This window comes from Arachis ipaensis, chromosome B7 (genome assembly GCF_059453495.1).
Source record: "Arachis ipaensis isolate K30076 ecotype BB chromosome B7, ASM5945349v1, whole genome shotgun sequence".
Lineage (NCBI taxonomy): Eukaryota > Viridiplantae > Streptophyta > Magnoliopsida > Fabales > Fabaceae > Arachis > Arachis ipaensis.
Window position 1 is genome coordinate 27934899 of NC_142442.1, and position 17898 is coordinate 27952796.

Sequence of the window (17898 nt, forward strand, 5' to 3'; positions counted from 1 at the left end):
ATAATTGCCGCCTTGTTGATAGTATCCTTGATTCAGGTAGTCATAGAAATTGTGAGTAGCTGCCAAGGTGTTGTCTTCCTGTTGGAGCTGCAGACACTCATCAGTGTAATGAGTATAACAGACACATATCCCGCACACTCTCTGAAGAACCAACTGCTGATTCTGTTGCTGTGGGGGAGGCTGAGGTTACTGTTGATTCAGTTGTAGCTGCTTTAGTATGTTAGTAATCTCTCACAGAGTCTGTGTGAGAGCAGCAGTCTCACTACTAGAGGACACCTCCACAACAGCCTTGGGATGGTTGGTCCTATGCCTAGCATTCCGGGTAGATTCAGCTAGATCGGTGATCAGCTGCCACGCTTCTGTCTCCGTCTTGTACTTCTTCAGAGAGCCATTACTTGCAGCATCTGATGTGGTCTTGTCCTGAGGCTTCATGCCTTGTGTGAAGTAGTTGATCAACACAATCTCATCAATATTATGGTGGGGGCATGAGTCCAGGAGATTCCTGAAACGTTCCCAGTACTCATAAAGGGTTTCGGATTCACCTTGGATAATGCAGGAAATCTCCTTCCTCAGTCTGTCTGTAACTTCAGCCGGAAAGTATTTGTCTAGGAACTCCCTTTTGAGCAGATCCCAGTTGGTAACGACTGCTTTCAGTTGAGTGTAGAACCACTCCCTTGCCTTTTCCTCAAGAGAAAATGGGAAGGCAGATAGCAAAATAGTAGTTTCATCCACACCATGACGCCTAATAGTTGAGCAGGCTGTCTGAAAATTCCTAAGGTGCTTGATAGGCTCTTGAGCGGGTAAGCCATGAAACTTAGGTATTAGGTTGATTAGCAAAGTCTTTAGTTCAAAATCTGCAGTCAGATTTGGGTGACGCGCTAGATACGGTTGCAGGGTAAAGTCTGGAGCTCCTGCTTCCTGGAGAGTAATTCTTCTAGGCTCCGCTATATTACCTACACGTAAGTCAACCGAATTAGTAGAAGAGGAGCTTGTTTCTTCCTCAAATGGCGCTTCAGATTCGCTCTCAGATAAGACTGGTGAATTGGCAATAACCACTTCACCACCCTCAGAGGCTAACCAACGCCGAGCTCGCCTAATACGTGAAAGAGTTCTTTCAATTTCAGGATTAAATGTGGCTAAGCTCGGGTCAGGCAGAGAACGCGTCATTCAATGAAAGAAACATACAGCTCATGGTAATAAAATAAAATAAAAAATACAAATAAATAAATTCTAACTAAGAAATTAGCACACTGTTGCAACTCCCCGGCAACGGCGCCAAAAATTGACGTGTCAGAAAATTGACGATTAAGAAATTTATAATAAAAATGGCGTTGCAAGTATAGTTTTTAACCGATGAAAATTCCGCTTATCAATTTAGAAAATTGTCACAAATTGAGAATAAAAATACTGGGAGTAGAATCCCAGGTCGTCTCCCAACGAGTTGACAAAAGAGTACAGTTTATTGGTCAGGGGTTTTCCGAGAAATTTTTGAGTTTGAGAAATAGAAAAATGAATGATTATTGTAAATTAAAGCAGTGAAAATTAACAAGAAAATTTATATAATCAAAATAAAAAGCCTTGACCGGGAGAAGATTAATTGGAAGTTCTATCCTTGTTGAATTTTCTCAAGTGTAATAATAAGAGGTTGTTGTTCTACTTAGTCATTCCTTACTTAATAAAGAAAAGTCAAGTAACTAACTAACCAACTCTATCCTCAAGTCCTAATCCTCTCCTAAGGAAGGATTAGAGTCAGAGACTAGAGAGCCAGCCAACAACTTCCAATTAAGATTAACACTTGAGTATTCCAACTCAAGGTTCTCCTCTTAATCAACTCCCAATCAAATTAGGAGTCTACTCCATTAACATGAATACAACGTTCGCAGGCATATAAAGGGAAGACATAATAAATTGAATAATAACTGAAAATTGATTAAAGGTAAAAATAGTTCTTTGCATTAATAAATTCCAAAATCAAACATATCTATCTGAATAGGGTTAATGGAAGATAAAAGTAAAGGAATAAGAAAACAAACTAGAATAATGAAAACTTCAACAGAGGTAATGACACTTCTCAATATCCAAATCAAAAGCATAAAACTCTAAAAACTATGAATATGAAGAACCCTAGAGGAAGTAGTGATTTCTCTCTCTAAGATTCAAAAACTAAAACTAAAATTATGCATGATGTCAGTGTGTGTTGAGTCTCTGCTTGTCCCCTGGCTCTAGTCTGTGTTTCTGGGTCGAAAACTGGATCCAAACTCAGCCCAAAATCGCCCCCAGCGTTTTATGCACGTGACGCATGTTACGCGTACGCGTCAGGTACGCGCACGCGTCGATGGTCAATTTTACGTGTCACGCGTATGCGTCAAATACGCGCACGCGTCACTGTGCAAAGCTTCAATTCACGCGTGCGCGTCAGGTACGCGCGCGCGTCGATCCTCGCTGGTCATCTCCTTTGTTTCTTATGTTCCTTCCATTTTTGCAAGCTTCCTTTCCATCCTCTAAGCTATTCCTTCCCTATAAAACCTGAAAATACTTGACACACAGATCACGGAATCGAATGGTATAAAGAGGAATTAAAAATACACAATTTAAAGGCTTAGGAAGCAAATTTTCAATCATATAACAAAATTAGGAAGATTGTAAAATCATGCAAATTGTGTGAATAAGTGTGCAAAGACTTGATTAAAATCACTCAATTGAGCACAAGATAAACCATAAAATAGTGATTTATCAATCTCCCCACACTTAAACATTAGCATGTCCTCATGCTAAGCTCAAGGAGATAGAAAGAATGAATAAGAGAAAGTAAGACTCATGCAATGCAATGCAACCTATGAATGAATGCAACTATATGCTAGGATGTTTCTATCTACTTGGTTAAAGATAAACAAGTTCTCCAAGACAAATATAAATCAAATTTTACTAATTCAAATCATACAATATGAAGCAAGTAAACTTGTAAGAAGATAGCTCATGAAAGCAGGGAACACAGAATCAACCATTGAACCCTCACTGGTAGTGTATATGCACTCTAATTGCTCAAGTGTCTAGGGTTAATCCACTCTACTCTTAATTCCATTCGATACCTTGATATGTTTTTTGAGTGATTTTAGATTCAAAAGGCAAGTATTGGATAGAAGAGGTGAGGAGAAAAGCATGCAAAGTGGAGAATTCATGAAGAAATGAGCATTTGGAGAAAACAAGGCCACGCGAACGCGTCACCCACACATACGCGTGAGAAGAACTTTCATGGCCACGTGCACGCGTCACCCACGCGTACGCGTGAGGAAGAATATTGGCCAGCGATGTGTACGCATCGTCTACACGCACGCGTGACGAGAGGCACGTGACTCACTTAAAGTAAATTCGCTGGGGGTGATTTCTGAGCTTCCTAGACCCAAATCCAACTCGTTTCTGAGATTATTTCATGCAGAATTGAAGATTGGATAAAGGGGGAGCACTTAGTTTTAGGTTAGCATCATGTAGGTTAGTTTTCTAGAGAGAGAAGCTCCCTCTTCTCTTTAGAATTAGGGTTCTTAGGTTAATTTTCCATCTTAGATCTAGGTTTAATTTATTGTTCTCATCTAGTTTTCTTTACAATTTCTTATTCTTGCATCTTTATTCTTCTTAGTTCTTTTGTTAATTTCTCCTTTTATGCCTCTTTTTATGTTGATGAACTCTTGTTAATTTCCATTCTCTTTAATGGAATTTCGAGGTATTTCATGTTTAATATGCTTTCCTTAGTTGTTATTGTTAATTTCTTGCATTGGGTAGTAGTAGATTTTATTATTCTTGCAATTTATCATGCTTTTCTTTTATGCCTTCCAAGTGTTTGACAAAATACTTAGTTGGATGTTAGAGTATTTTTTTTGAGCATTCTTGGCTTAAAAAGAGAAATTATGCAATCTTGAGTCATTAAGACCCAATTTAGATTAGTGATCTAGAGTTGTTACTTAATATTGTTTCCATTAACTCTAATCTCTTGCTAATTCAATTAGTAAGATGATTAGGACTTTTGGATTGAGATTAACTAGTCTTATTTGACCTTCTCTCATGTGAAGATAACCTTGTACTGTCTTCCATTATTGGAGATGACTTAATAGGATTAGCTCTTGTTAATCATTGCATGATAATTAATGACTAGGATAGAAAGTATATACTCTTAATCCTAGCCATGAATGTCTCTCTTTATTACTTGCTTCCTTTAGTTGCTTGCTTTACTTTTGTTGCATTTTTAATTTCTTGTTTTACCAACCCATCCCTTAGATACCATAACCAATAATGTGCACACCTCACTGCAATTCCTTTGAGAGACAACCCGAGGTTTAAATACTTCGGTTACTTTTATTGGGTTGGACTTGTGACAACCAAAAATCTAAACTTTGATTTGAGGATCGATTATTGGTTTGGGCTATGCTCACAACGAAATTAATTTGTTAAATTCTGAACCGGTATAAATCTACTCATCAAGTTTTGGCGCTGTTGCCGGGGAGTTGCAATGTGTGCTTGTTATTGGTTATTGTAGATATGTGAATAGTGTGAATAGTTTGCTTTTTGTGGCTTGCTAGTTTTGGTTTAGGAGTTTGTTTTCTTTATCTCTTAGTTTTTTTTGTTGTTGTTTTCCTTTTCCACTATAAATTCTCACCTCTTTGGCTGTGAGTTTGGTTCAAATTATGTTGTAGGAAATGGGAACTACAATGACAACATGCATCAAGGTTGGAACACTCAAAGACGGGAGGAGCCTCAAGGAATTGATCACTCTTCTTGGCAACAACCTCCACCGGTTTCTTATAGGTATAATCCAACTCCTAATGCATACCAACCTAATGGATGTGGTGACCCTCATTGTGGTTGTCAACCACAATAGCCATATTCCTATGTACCACCTCCTCAACATAGTTTTGAACCACCATACTCACAAGCCCCCTATCACCAAACACCTCCATATGACCTTAATCCTTATCCACCATACCAACCACCTTATGAGCCATGTGAACCATACATAGAACCATAACAATTCCAACACAATTACTCCCAAGAACCACCTCAATATACACCATCTCCATACCCTTACCAAGATGAACCACCTTCCAATTATGAAACCTTTCTCCTAAGCAATGAACCCTCTCTTCCACCACCATCTCCAATGAATGAAGCTCTCAATGCCTTCATGCTAGAACAACAAAGAGATATTAGCTCTTATATCCAAAGGCAAGAAGAGAAGCAAAATGAGCTGAAGAAGCTAGAAGTCATGGTTGCTACCATGGCAAAAGACATTAACGACATAGCCTCCCACCTAAGCTCATGCATCCCAAGTACTCCCATTGACGAATGTGAAGGATCAACCAAGGAGCATAGTGAGAGAGTGAACTTGAAGTTTCAAGGTGAAAAAAAGGAGTTGAAGCAAGAATTGCAACAAGGGGAGAGAATAGAGACAATTGAACTGGAAGGAGTGGTTGAAGATTTAGGAGATGCTGGAAGTCCATGGAAATGTAGAAATATAGATTCCTCTTTCAAGAAGCTTGATATTGATGTTGAGGAGGGTATATGATGAATCCATATTTGATGATGAGTTTTGTTGGAATTGAATGGATTTCATCGTATAAACTTGCACTTATTCCCTTAAATAGCATGCTTTTGAACTTTCCTCCCAATTTGTGCTTGATTATGAAAATATGCTCTTTTGTGCCTAATTTAATCTATTTTATTCTATTTTCCTTCCATTCGATGCCTTGATGTTGTTTGTGAGTGATTTCAGGTGTGTAAGGTAGAAATGGCTTGGAGAAAATGGAAGAAGAGCATGCAAAGTGGAGGAAGCATGAAGAATCAAAGGAGATGAGCTCAGTGATGTGTGCGTATGCACAGGCTTACGTGCGTACGCATAGCTGCCAAATCAGAGCGCGTGGATCACTTCGAGCGCATCGCGCAGTCATTCAGAGTATCGCCTAGTGTGCGTGCGCACAGCTACTTGTGCGTACGCATAGGAAGAGATTTTCGCAAAGTGTGCGAACACACAAGTCTGTGCGTACGCACAGGTGTCCGCACATGCCTTCATTAAAATGGCACGTGACTTGCGATTTTGATGGATTAGAGGCCCATTTTTGAAGCCATTTAGCTCATATTGAGGGGAAAATGAAGACCATAACATAGCATATCATTAGGATAGCTTAGGAGTAGTAGTAGGAAGCTTTAGTATAGTTTTTTTTCTCTAAGTTTTTCATCATCTCTATTAGGGTTTTACATTCAAGTGCCATTTTCATTTTTGATCTTGGATTTTGCTAGCTTCCATTGTAAGTTTATCCTTGTTATTACTCTTTATAGTTACATTGTTCTTACTCTTTCTTATAATTCAAGTTATAGTTCAATTTTACTTCTCTTTTGCAATTTCAATTTCTTGTTGATGAATTTGATGTTTGATATTTGTTTCATGCTTTCTTGCATTATTCTTGTTGATTGAGATCATTTGTTGCTTTTAGTTTCAAGCCTTTTCTCATCTTTCCCATGTTTAATGTTTTTGCCCACCAAGTGTTTGACAAAATGTCAACCATGGTTTTAGGCTAAATTTTTGGCTCTTGGCTTGGGGAAAGTGAGCAATTGGATTCCTAGAGTTGGAATGTCCAACATTTAGTGTCAATTCTTGGATAGTTAATTGTTCTTGTTCCCACTAACGCTAATTTGTTGCTAAGGCAATTAGCAAGCAATTTAGGATTTGTGGGTTAAGAACACTTATGCTCATTTAACTTACTCTCCGATGTGAGGGTTGATCAAGTGAGACTAATCCATTATAATTGTCATAGTTGTGGTTCCAACAAGGAAAAGACCCTTAGCTCACTCTAAGTCAAGACTCTTTTTATGTTTTCAATTCTTTATATACATCTATGTTAATCTCTTTTATACTTTACTTGTTTATATTGCATAGTCGGTTCTTTAATTTCTTCATTAGTTCAATTATTACAATTTTGCATATTCTTTTATTGCTTTATATGTTCATTTCTTTATTGAAAACCCCTTGATCACTACAACCGGAATTGTACACTCATTGATCTCAAGTGTTCTTGGGAGACAACCCGGGAATTAAACACTCCCGGTTTTGAATTGTGACATTTTTGAATTCAAACTTTGGCCGAGAGTCGATTGTGGTTTGGGTCTATACTTGCGACACCAACTCTATTTTTAAGGAAAATTCCTAGACCCACTACCGGCTCGCACCAGTATACAACCTCCAATGTATATCATAGTTGAAGAACTTGAAGAGGATGATCAAGAGATGGATTCAATCATTAATGAATTCCTATCTACAATCGAATCCTCTCCCATTGGACTTGACATAGAGATCAAGGAAGAAGATACACAACATCCAAAACCCTTGGTAAATGACAAAGAAGCAATTGAATTGGAAGAAAGCTACCAAGAGGAGGGGGTTGAAATTGAAAAAGGTTGTAAATAAAGAGCACAAGGGAATGGATCTCGCATTGGCTTAGTATGGGGAGGTCCCCCTTCCTAAGTTACCATCCATCCTTCAATTCAAGTAGGTAAGTATCTTATCTCTAAGCTTTATTATCCCACTTGAATATGGTTTGCTTGAAACAGATGGTTGATAAACCACTATTTTATAGTTTATCTTGTGCTAATTTGAGTGGTTTTTATCAGCTTTTCACCCACTTATTCATATGATTTGCATGGTTTTACAATTCCTTCCTGGATTTATTCTATGATTGAAAATTTGCTTCCTAAAGCTTTAAATTGTGTATTTTAATTTCTCCTTTATACCATTCGATGCCGTGATCTGCGCGTTAAGTGTTTCAGGCTTTATAAGGCAGGAATGACTTAGAGAATGGAGAGGAAGCTTGCAAAAATGGAAGGAGCACAAGAAATAAAGGAGACAACCAGTGAGAAGTGACACGCACGCATGGCTCACGCGTGCGCGCAAAACGGAGAAAATCACAGCGACGCATACGCGTGCTTGACGCGTACGCGTGGAAGCAGATCAGCACAACGACGTGAGCGCGCGCCTGACGCGCACGCGTGGAAAGGGAATTCGGCAAGTGACTTATACGCATGACCGACGCGTACGCGTGACATGCGCGATCTGCAGAAAATTCAGAAAACGCTGGGATCGATTTTGGGCTGCGTTTTGACCCAGTTTTTGTCCCAGAAACACAGATTAAAGTCAGGGAACATGTAGAGACTCAACACATTCTCATAATTCATAATTTTAGGTCTAGATGTAGTTTTTAGAGAAAGAGGTTCTTTCCTCTCTCTTAGGATTTAGGATTAGGATTCCTCTTAAAGGATTTAGGATTTCTTCTTCTCAATTTCCAGGTTCAATGTTCCTTTTATTTATTTTCTCAATTTAGTTTATGAACTCTTTATGTTTAGATTGATTTTCTATTTAATACAATTTGAGGTATTTCAGGTTTATGATTTTTAATTTAGCTTTTTTACATTCTTAGCTTAAATTGATTAATTGGAGACACTTGAGTTATCAAACTCCTTGTAATTGATAATTGTTATCTTTGCTGATTGATTTGGATCCCTCTAAAGCTAGTCTTTCCATAGGAATTGACTAGGACTAGAGGAATCAAATTGATTCATCCACTTAACTTACCTTCATAGTTAGAGGTTAACAAAGTGGGAGCAAAATTCAATTCTCATCACAATTGATAAGGATAACTAGGATAGGACGTCCAATTTTCATACCTTGCTAAGAACTTTATTAGTTACTATCTTATTCCCTGCAATTTACTTTTCCTGTTCATTATTCAAAACCCAAAAATATTGTTTTTCATAACCAATAATAAATACACCTCCCTGCAATTCCTTGAGAGACGACCCGAGGTTTAAATACTTCAGTTATAAATTTTTATTAGGTTTGCTTAAGTGATAAACAAAACTTTTGTATGAAAGGATTCTCTGTTGGTTTAGAAACTATACTTACAACGCGATTATATTTGTGAATTTCTTTACTAACAGAAAATCAGTTCTTCAAAAATGGCGCCGTTGCCGGGGAATTGCAAACGTGTGCCTTATTATTGGTTATTGTAAATATTTTCTTTTGCTTGTTTATTTGTTTTTATTTTTGTTTTTAATTTTTATTAGTTACTATGAGTTCTCACCCCCGTCGCTTTGAGTTTGGTTCTAATGTTGTTGAAAGGAATGGAAGCTATAACAGGAACATGCATCAAGGTCGAAAAAATCAAAGATGGAAGGAGCCACGAGGATCTGATCAACCCTTTCGGCAACAACACCTTCCAAGATACCATAGACAACGACCACCCTACAATGCATGCTAAGACAACAGTTATGGTGGAACTTTTCGTGACAACCAACCTCCACCAAATTACTATGATCAAGAACCATTCCGAGGTACGTACCAAGATGATAGATATAGTGGACCCTCTTGTAGTTACCAACAAGCCCCATCATATGCCAATGAACCACCTCCTCAACAAAGCTTTGAACCACCATACTCACAAGGCATCTACAACCATTCACCTCTATATGACCCTAATCCTTATCCACCACACCAACCACCATATGAACCACACCCAGAACCACCACCTCGATATTCACCATCTCCATATCCTTATCAAGAAGAACCACCACCTCGATATTCACCATCTCCATATCCTTATCAAGAAGAACCACCTTCCTATTATGAACCCTTTCTCTAAAATAATAAACTCTCCTATCCCCCCCAACCTCCATTGGATAACAACGCCCTTAGTGCTATTCTTCAAGGGTAAGAAGACATGAATAAGAGTGTGCTAAATTTTGCGGCCGCCTTAGGCGAGTTAATGAATCGATTAGCTTCCCAACGTTCAGACACTCAAGGAACTCCCACGGCTTCATGTGGAGAATCTACTGAAGAACGCAGCATGAAGGAGAAGCTAGAAACTCCGGTGGACAATGAGCAGCATGAATTTGTATTGGAACAATTGGAGGAAGCTGTAATCATTGAAAATGAAGAAGTGGTCAAAGACTTAAGAGATGCAGAACGTCCATGGGAACCTCCAGTCACAGAACCCCCTTCCAAGAAGCTTGAAATTTATGTTGAGGAGGGTGTACAACCTCCAAGGCATATCATGGTTGAAGACTTTGAAGAGGTTGATCAAGAGATGGATTCAATCATTGATGAATTCTTATCTGCAATTGAATCCTCTCCCATTGGACTTGACATGGAGATTAAAGAAGAAGAAGCACAACCTCCCCTGCTGTTGGTGAACAACGAAGAAGAGATCGAATTAGAAGAAAGCTACTAAGAGGAAGAGGTTGATATTGAAGAAGCTTGCAAGGAGGTGGAAGTTGTCAAAGAGGAGTCCAAAGGAATGGAGCTGGAGATCACCTTGCCAAGGTTGTTGGAGACCTCTCCCCAAAACCATCACCATCCATCCCTTCATTCAAGTGGGTAAATCTCTCATCTCTGAGCTTAATTAGCTCACTTGAATATGCTTTGCTTGAGATGGATGGGCAACTTAGAGCTCTTTGTGGCTTTAAGAGTAAGAGGGAGATGGTTAGTGGTTGGCAACACAATCCTAGGTTCATTGTGGTAGGAAGCTCACGGTTGAAGTATCATGGTTGGAAGAATATTAAATTGAATGGGTCTAGGAAGCTGTTTGGATGCCTTAGTGAAAATTCGGATTGCTTATCACTCGGTTGGAACACTAATGATCAACAAGAAGACGGGTGCAAAAGTAAGGTTTGGGACCCCGGAATTCAGTCTAACAATCAACACTTTTGGGGCCTTGTCACTTGCTTTAACTTGCTTGGAGGCTCTTTGCGCCTAGTTTGGGATCCCGGAGGCTATTGGAAGTACAAACATTAGTGGGTATTCCTGGATGAGTTCAAGCATAAGCTGCCATGACAAGGAGCTCACCAAATGTCCAACTTAAGGACGTAAAAGCAAAGTGCTAGGTGGGAGACAACCCACCATGGTATGATCGTTCCATTTCAGTCTTAGTTTTATTTTACTTTGTTCTATTTTTATTGTGTTAATGACTCTTCTCATAATCTCTACATATAGCTGCATATAGTTTGCATTTGCATTTGCATACTGCATAAAAAAAAAGCACGTGACGCGTCCGCGCCACAAGTGCATTAGGAAGAAAAGAAAAGTGAACAGAAAGTCACGCGAGAGCGTGGCTGGAGGCATGCCTCAGGCACAAACATGCCCACGCGACCGCGTCAGTCACGCGGCCGCGTCAATTAGAAAATAAGCCTCCCATGCGTCCGCGTCACCCACGCGAACGCGTGCCCCTAAAAATCGACGTAAAAGAGGTGTATGGCAGCAAGTTATGATGGAGTGGGGCTGGAATGATGCTAGCAGCACCAACCCTATCACGCGACCGCGTGCCCTACGCGTTCGCGTTGTTTTTAAAATATGGCCATTCACGCGATCGCGTCACCCACGCGAACGCGTCACCCCAGATTTTTGGCAAAATGCATTTAAAACAGAGAGTTGTGCGTACGCGAGGCTGCACTCGCGCCAATAGCACAAATCAGGCCACGCGATCGCGTGTCCTACGCGTCCGCGCCACCTGAAAAATATCGCACACCACGCGACTGCGTCACCCATGCGTCTGCGTCGCCTACGTCTGCGTCGCCTGCGTCGCACAACTTATCCAGATCAGCGCCAATTATCTTATCTTTTCTTTTCTAATCGTAATTTCTTCTATCTTTTCTTCTTTCTCTCTCCTTTCTTACTTTCTTTTTCTCCATCTTTTTAACTTCTTATCCTTTTTCACTTCCATTTTATTTTATTTTATTTAATTGCATACTTTCATCCATTGCATTTTAATTTTGTGCATATTTTTATTTTCTTTTCTAAATTCATTATTTTTTCTTTGGTGTTAAAATTTTCTTCTTCAACTGTTGCATCTTTTCTTGAATTATTCTGGTGCTTAGTGACTTGTTTTAAATTGTTGGGTGATATTATCTATCTGTCAATGTCAATCTTTTATGATACTAAGTATTCCTTTTGCATTGACCTGAACTTATATTGTCTTTCATGACCCACACTCTTTTCCATTGTTGCAAATTTTTGCACTATTGATATGCCATGTGCCTCTACTGTTTTCTCACTTGCATGTTGTAGCTACCATGTAATTGAGACCCTTATTATTTGGCATTAACACCCATATTTTATTTATTTTCTTATATTTATTTCTGGGTTACTTTTCTTATTTTCCTCTTCTTTCAGGATGGCCACCAAAGAAGGGAAAGGGAAAGCTTCTAAATGGGGAACAACAAGTCCATCTGCATAATCCACTAAAGAAAGAGCATCAGTTGGAGCAACCCGTCCACTTGCACATCTCAGCATGCACCGAGGACGGTGCAATCTTTAAGTGTGGGGAGGTCGATTCCGACTTCCATGGGTTAGTTACTTCATATTTTAACACCAATGTTTAATTTTCTTTGTTAATTCATTGTTGCATTTGCATGTTTGTTTGATTTTGTGCATATTTTACCAACTACTTGGTTGAAGTAATATTTTCTTTTTCAAGAAACTTTTTAGAGTATTTCACTAATTTAAATTGAAAAATTTGTGTTAAACTTGTTTGAAGATTGTAAATTGGAACATGAATTATAGCTAAGAACACACAACCCGTGAGATTTTGAGCTTATTTATATGGTTACATTATTTAACCATAACATTTTATTCTTGTGTGTTTCCTTCTCTATAACTACAATCTAGATTTTGTTCCATTATATATGTCCATTATTTAGTATATTTACATGCTTGCATATGATTGAGGCCATTACTTGTTTTTGCTCACTTATCCCAAATAAGCTTACCCTTTTACGTCACCCTTGTTAGCCACTTTGAACTTTTTAATCCCCTTCTGTTCTATAACTACATCACTAGCCTTAAGCAGAAAAAAACAATTAAATACCCCAATTGAATCCTTGGTTATCTTAAGATAGAGATTGTGCATAAACTAAGTGTGGGAAAACTGTGGGAACATGGGTTAATAAGGGAATGTATCATATTTCTAACTTATTTGAATATTGAGAATTTGGGAACCTACTCCTGAAAAAAAACAAAATAGAAAAATAATGAAAAATCCATGTGCATTGATAAGTTATGTTTGCTTTTATCATAAAAAAAAATTCAATAAATAAGTAAACAAATAAGGGGACAAAATTACCTCAATGTTAAGCTTTAAAAGAAAGATCAATGCACATGTGATAAAAGTAAAAAAATATAAAAAATTTGGTACATGAGTATGTGATACAAAAGTGGGAATTATGGGTAGCTAGGTATGATTTTAGAATTACATAGAGAGAGTGTGTGTGTGTGTGTGTGTGTTAGGTAAGAGCTTAGGTTAGTCAAAGATTCATATTTCAGCTCACTTGGCCGTACATGTATCCTTCCCTTTACCTCAGCCCCATTACAACCCTGAAAAGACCTCATGATGTTTGCATTGATGTGCTAAATATTTGTTGATTGGTTAAATGAAGAACAAAGTCTAGAAAGCATGAATAGGGAAGAGTAGAGTGATTGACCCTAGACACTTGAGAACTAGAGTGATATACACTACCAGTGAGGGTTCAATGCTTGATTCTATGTTCCCTTCTTTCATGAGCTATCTTCTTACAAGTTTATTTGCTTTTTATTGTGTGATTTGAATTAGGGGAATTTGGTTTGTATTTGTCTTGGAGAACTTGTTTGCTTTTAACCAAGTAGGTAGAAACATCTTAGCATATAGTTGCATTTACAGTTAGGTTGCATTTCATGAGTCTCACTTTCCCTTATTCATTTTCTTTGCCTCCTTGAGCTTAGCATGAGGACATGCTAATGTTTAAGTGTGGGGAGGTTGATAAACCACTATTTTATGGTTTATCTTGTGCTAATTTGAGTGGTTTTTATTAGCTTTTCACCCACTTATTCATATGATTTGCATGGTTTTACAATTCCTTCCTGGATTTATTCTATGATTGAAAACTTGCTTCCTAAAGCTTTAAATTGTGAATTTTAATTTCTCCTTTATACCATTCGATGCCGTGATCTGTGCGTTAAGTGTTTCAGGCTTTATAAGGCAGGAATGACTTAGAGAATGGAGAGGAAGCTTGCGAAAATAGAAGGAGCACAAGAAATAAAAGAGATAACCAGCGAGAAGTGACGCGCACGCATGGCTCACGCGTGCACGCAAAACGGAGAAAATCACAGCGACATGTACGCGTGGAAGCAGATCAGCACAACGACACGAGCGCACGCCTGACGCGCACGCATGGAAAGGGAATTCGGCCAGTGACGCGTACGCGTGGCCGACGCGTACACGTGACATGCGCGATCTGCAGAAAATTCAGAAAATGCTGGGGGGCAATTTCGGGCCGCGTTTTGACCCAGTTTTCGGCCCAGAAACACAGATTAAAGTCAGGGAACATGCAGAGACTTAACACGTTCTCATAATTCATAATTTTAGGTCTAGATGTAGTTTTTAGAGAGAGAGGTTCTCTCCTCTCTCTTAGGATTTAGGATTAGGATTCCTCTTAAAGGATTTAGGATTTCTTCTTCTCAATTTCCAGGTTCAATGTTCCTTTTATTTATTTTTTCAATTTAGTTTATGAACTCTTTATGTTTAGATTAATTTTCTATTTAATACAATTTGAGGTATTTCAGGTTTATGATTTTTAATTTAGTTTTTTACATTCTTAGCTTAAATTGATTAATTGGAGACATTTGAGTTATCAAACTCCTTGTGATTGATAATTTTTATCTTTGCTGATTGATTTGGATCCCTCTAAAGCTAGTCTGTCAATAGGAATTGACTAGGACTAGAGGAATCAAATTGATTCATCCACTTAACTTACCTTCATAGTTAGAGGTTAACAAAGTGGGAGAAAAATCCAATTCTCATCACAATTGATAAGGATAACTAGGATAGGACGTCCAATTTTCATACCTTGCTAAGAACTTTATTAGTTACTATCTTATTCCCTGCAATTTTCTTTTTCTGTTCATTATTCAAAACCCAAAAATATTATTTTTCATAACCAATAGTAAATACACCTCCCTGCAATTTCTTGAGAGACGACCTGAGGTTTAAATAATTCGGTTATAAATTTTTATTGGGTTTGCTTAAGTGACAAACAAAACGCGATTATATTTGTGAATTTCTTTACTAACAGAAAATCAGTTCGTCAATTGTCAACTTAGAGCTCTTTGTGGATTGAAGAATAAGGGAGAATTGTGTAGTGGTTGGTAACATGATGTTAGGCTCATCAAGGTTGAACCCTCAAGGCATAGGTCCCATGGTTGGAGGAATGCTAAATTGTGTGGATCTAGGAGGGTGTTTGACTGCCCATATGAGAATTCGACTTTCTTACCAGCCAGAGGGAATCATGATGATCAACTTGAAGACGGGTTTGAAAACAAAGTGTGGGATTCCGGATTACAAGATATGGATCAACTTTGGGAGCTCATGGTTTGTCAAGAACTCCATTAAAGCTTGGAGCTATTCATTTTGAATGATGGAGCTTATTGGAAGTCCAAGTATTGGTGGATGTTCAAGGATGAATTCAAGCACAAGCCACCTTGATTAGAGCTCCCCATAAGTCCAATGACGATCGGATTTTCTATCAGTAAAGAATTTTCACAAATATAATCGCATTGTAAGTATAGTTTCTAAGCCAACAGAGAATCCTTTCACGCAAAAGTTTTGGTTGTCACAAGTAACAAACCCCTAAATAAATTGATAACTGAAGTATTTAAACCTCGGGTCATCTCTCAAGGAATTGTAGGGAGGTGTTCTTATTATTAGTTATGAGTCTTAAAAATTGGGGGTTTTGGATTAAGGGATAAGAAGAGAGTGAATTGTGAAAGAAATAGATTAATAACAATAAAAAAACCTTGACTAGGAGAAGATTAATCGGAAGTTCTATCTTTGTTGGACGTTTCCAAGATCAGTTAATAATTGATTGTTGTTTCTACTGAGTTACCCCTTATCTAATAAAGGAAAATTAAGTAGGGAGCCAACTTCTATTCAGAAGTCCTAATCTTCTCCCTCGGGAAGGATTATCGTTAGTAACTAGAGTGCTAGCCAACAACTTCCAATTACCAATTAATTCTTGAGTATTCCAACTCAAGGGTCTCCTCTTAATCAACTCCCAAGTCAAGTTGGAAGTCTACTCTATTGACATAGATGTCAATTTCACATAATAAATGACTAAATAAATACTTAAAGATAATCAAACAAATAATGAGGTAAATAGAAAAATACTCTTTGCATTAATAATGTCATAAAAGCTTTCCAATTGTAACTTTGAATAATGATTAAAGATATAAAAGAGTAAATAAGATAAGTCAAAAAATAAACTAGAATGATGAAGTCTTCAATGGAGGTAGTGACTCTGTAATATCCAATTCAACAGCATAAAACTAGGAATCCTAAATCCTAGAGAGAGGAGAGAGCCTCTCTCTCTAAAAGCTACATCTAAATTATAAAAAGTGAATAATGAGTGATGTATGAATTGTTCCATGATGAATGGATGCATTTCCCCACTTTATAGCCTCTAATCTGTATTTTCTGGGCCGAAAACTGGGTCAGAAACAGCCCAAAATTCGCTGGTTGCGAATTCAAACACGCTAATTTTTGTCACTGCGACGCATCCGCGTGGAGCACTCGTTCTCTCACTTATTCTCAAGGAAACTATAGCAAATTATATATCATTTCGAAGCCCCGGATGTTAGCTTTCTAACGCAACTGAAGCTGCTTTATTTGGACCTCTGTAGCTCAAGTTATGACCATTTGAGTGCGAAGAGGTCAGGCTGGACAGCTTTAGCCGTTCCTTCAGTTTCTTGTATTCCTTCCACTTTTGCATGCTTCCTTTCCATCCTCTGAGCCATTCCTACCCTGTAATCTTTGAAAACAATTAACACACATATCAAGGTATCAAATGGTAATAAGAGAGAATTAAACATAGCAAATTTAAAGCCCAAAGAAGCATGTTTTCAATCATAGCACAAAATCCGGAAGGAAAATGTAAAACCATGCAATTTAGTATGAATAAGCGTGCAAAGACTCAATAAAAACCACTCAATTGAGCACAAGATAAACCATAAAATAGTAGTTTATCAACCTCCCCACACTTAAACATTAGCATGTCCTCATGCTAAGCTCAAGAGAAGCTATAAGAGTGAAGAGGAATGGTAGAATGTATGAAATACAACCTATCTATATGAATGCGACTACATGCTAAGATGTTTCTACCTACTTGGTTAAACTTAAATAAGTTCTCCAAGACAAACATAAGTTAGATTCCACTAATTTAAATCATACAATAAAAGACAAGTAAACTTGTAAGAAGATAGCTCATGAAAGCAGGGAACATAGAATCAAGCATTGAACCCTCACTGGTAGTGTATATCACTCTAATCTCTCAAGTGTCTAGGGTTAATCACTCTACTCTTCTCTAATCATGCTTTCTAAACTTTGTTCTTCATCTAACCAATCAACAAATATTTAGTATACCAATGCAAACATCATGAGATCTTTTCAAGGTTGTAATGGGGCTAAGCTAAAGGGAAGGATACATGTATGGCCAAGTGAGCTGAAATATGAATCTTTGACTAACCTAAGCTCTTACCTAACACACACATACACTCTATGTAACTCTAAATTCATGCCCAACTACCCATAATTCCTATTTTTGCATCACATACTCATGTATCAAATTTTTTTCTTCAATTCTCTTATCACATATGCATTGATCTTAACTTAGCATTGGGGTAATTTTGTCCCCTTATTTATTTACTTATTTATTGAACATTTTTGGATTTTTTTTCTTTTTTTCTCTTTAAATAAAAAAATAAACATAACTTATCAATGCACATGGATTTTTAATTTTTCTGGTCTCACATGAGTAGGTACCCAAATTCCCAATATTTTGTCA

The 17898-nt window shown here is 37.8% G+C and overlaps 1 non-coding gene across 1 annotated transcript; it reads left to right on the plus strand.

Annotated features, from left to right (window-relative positions):
• Window positions 1-469: 469 nt before the first annotated feature.
• Window positions 470-576, plus strand: LOC148550663 (small nucleolar RNA R71). Its single transcript, XR_015892986.1, has one exon. It is a non-coding gene; the product is annotated as a small nucleolar RNA R71 (small nucleolar RNA).
• Window positions 577-17898: the final 17322 nt, after the last annotated feature.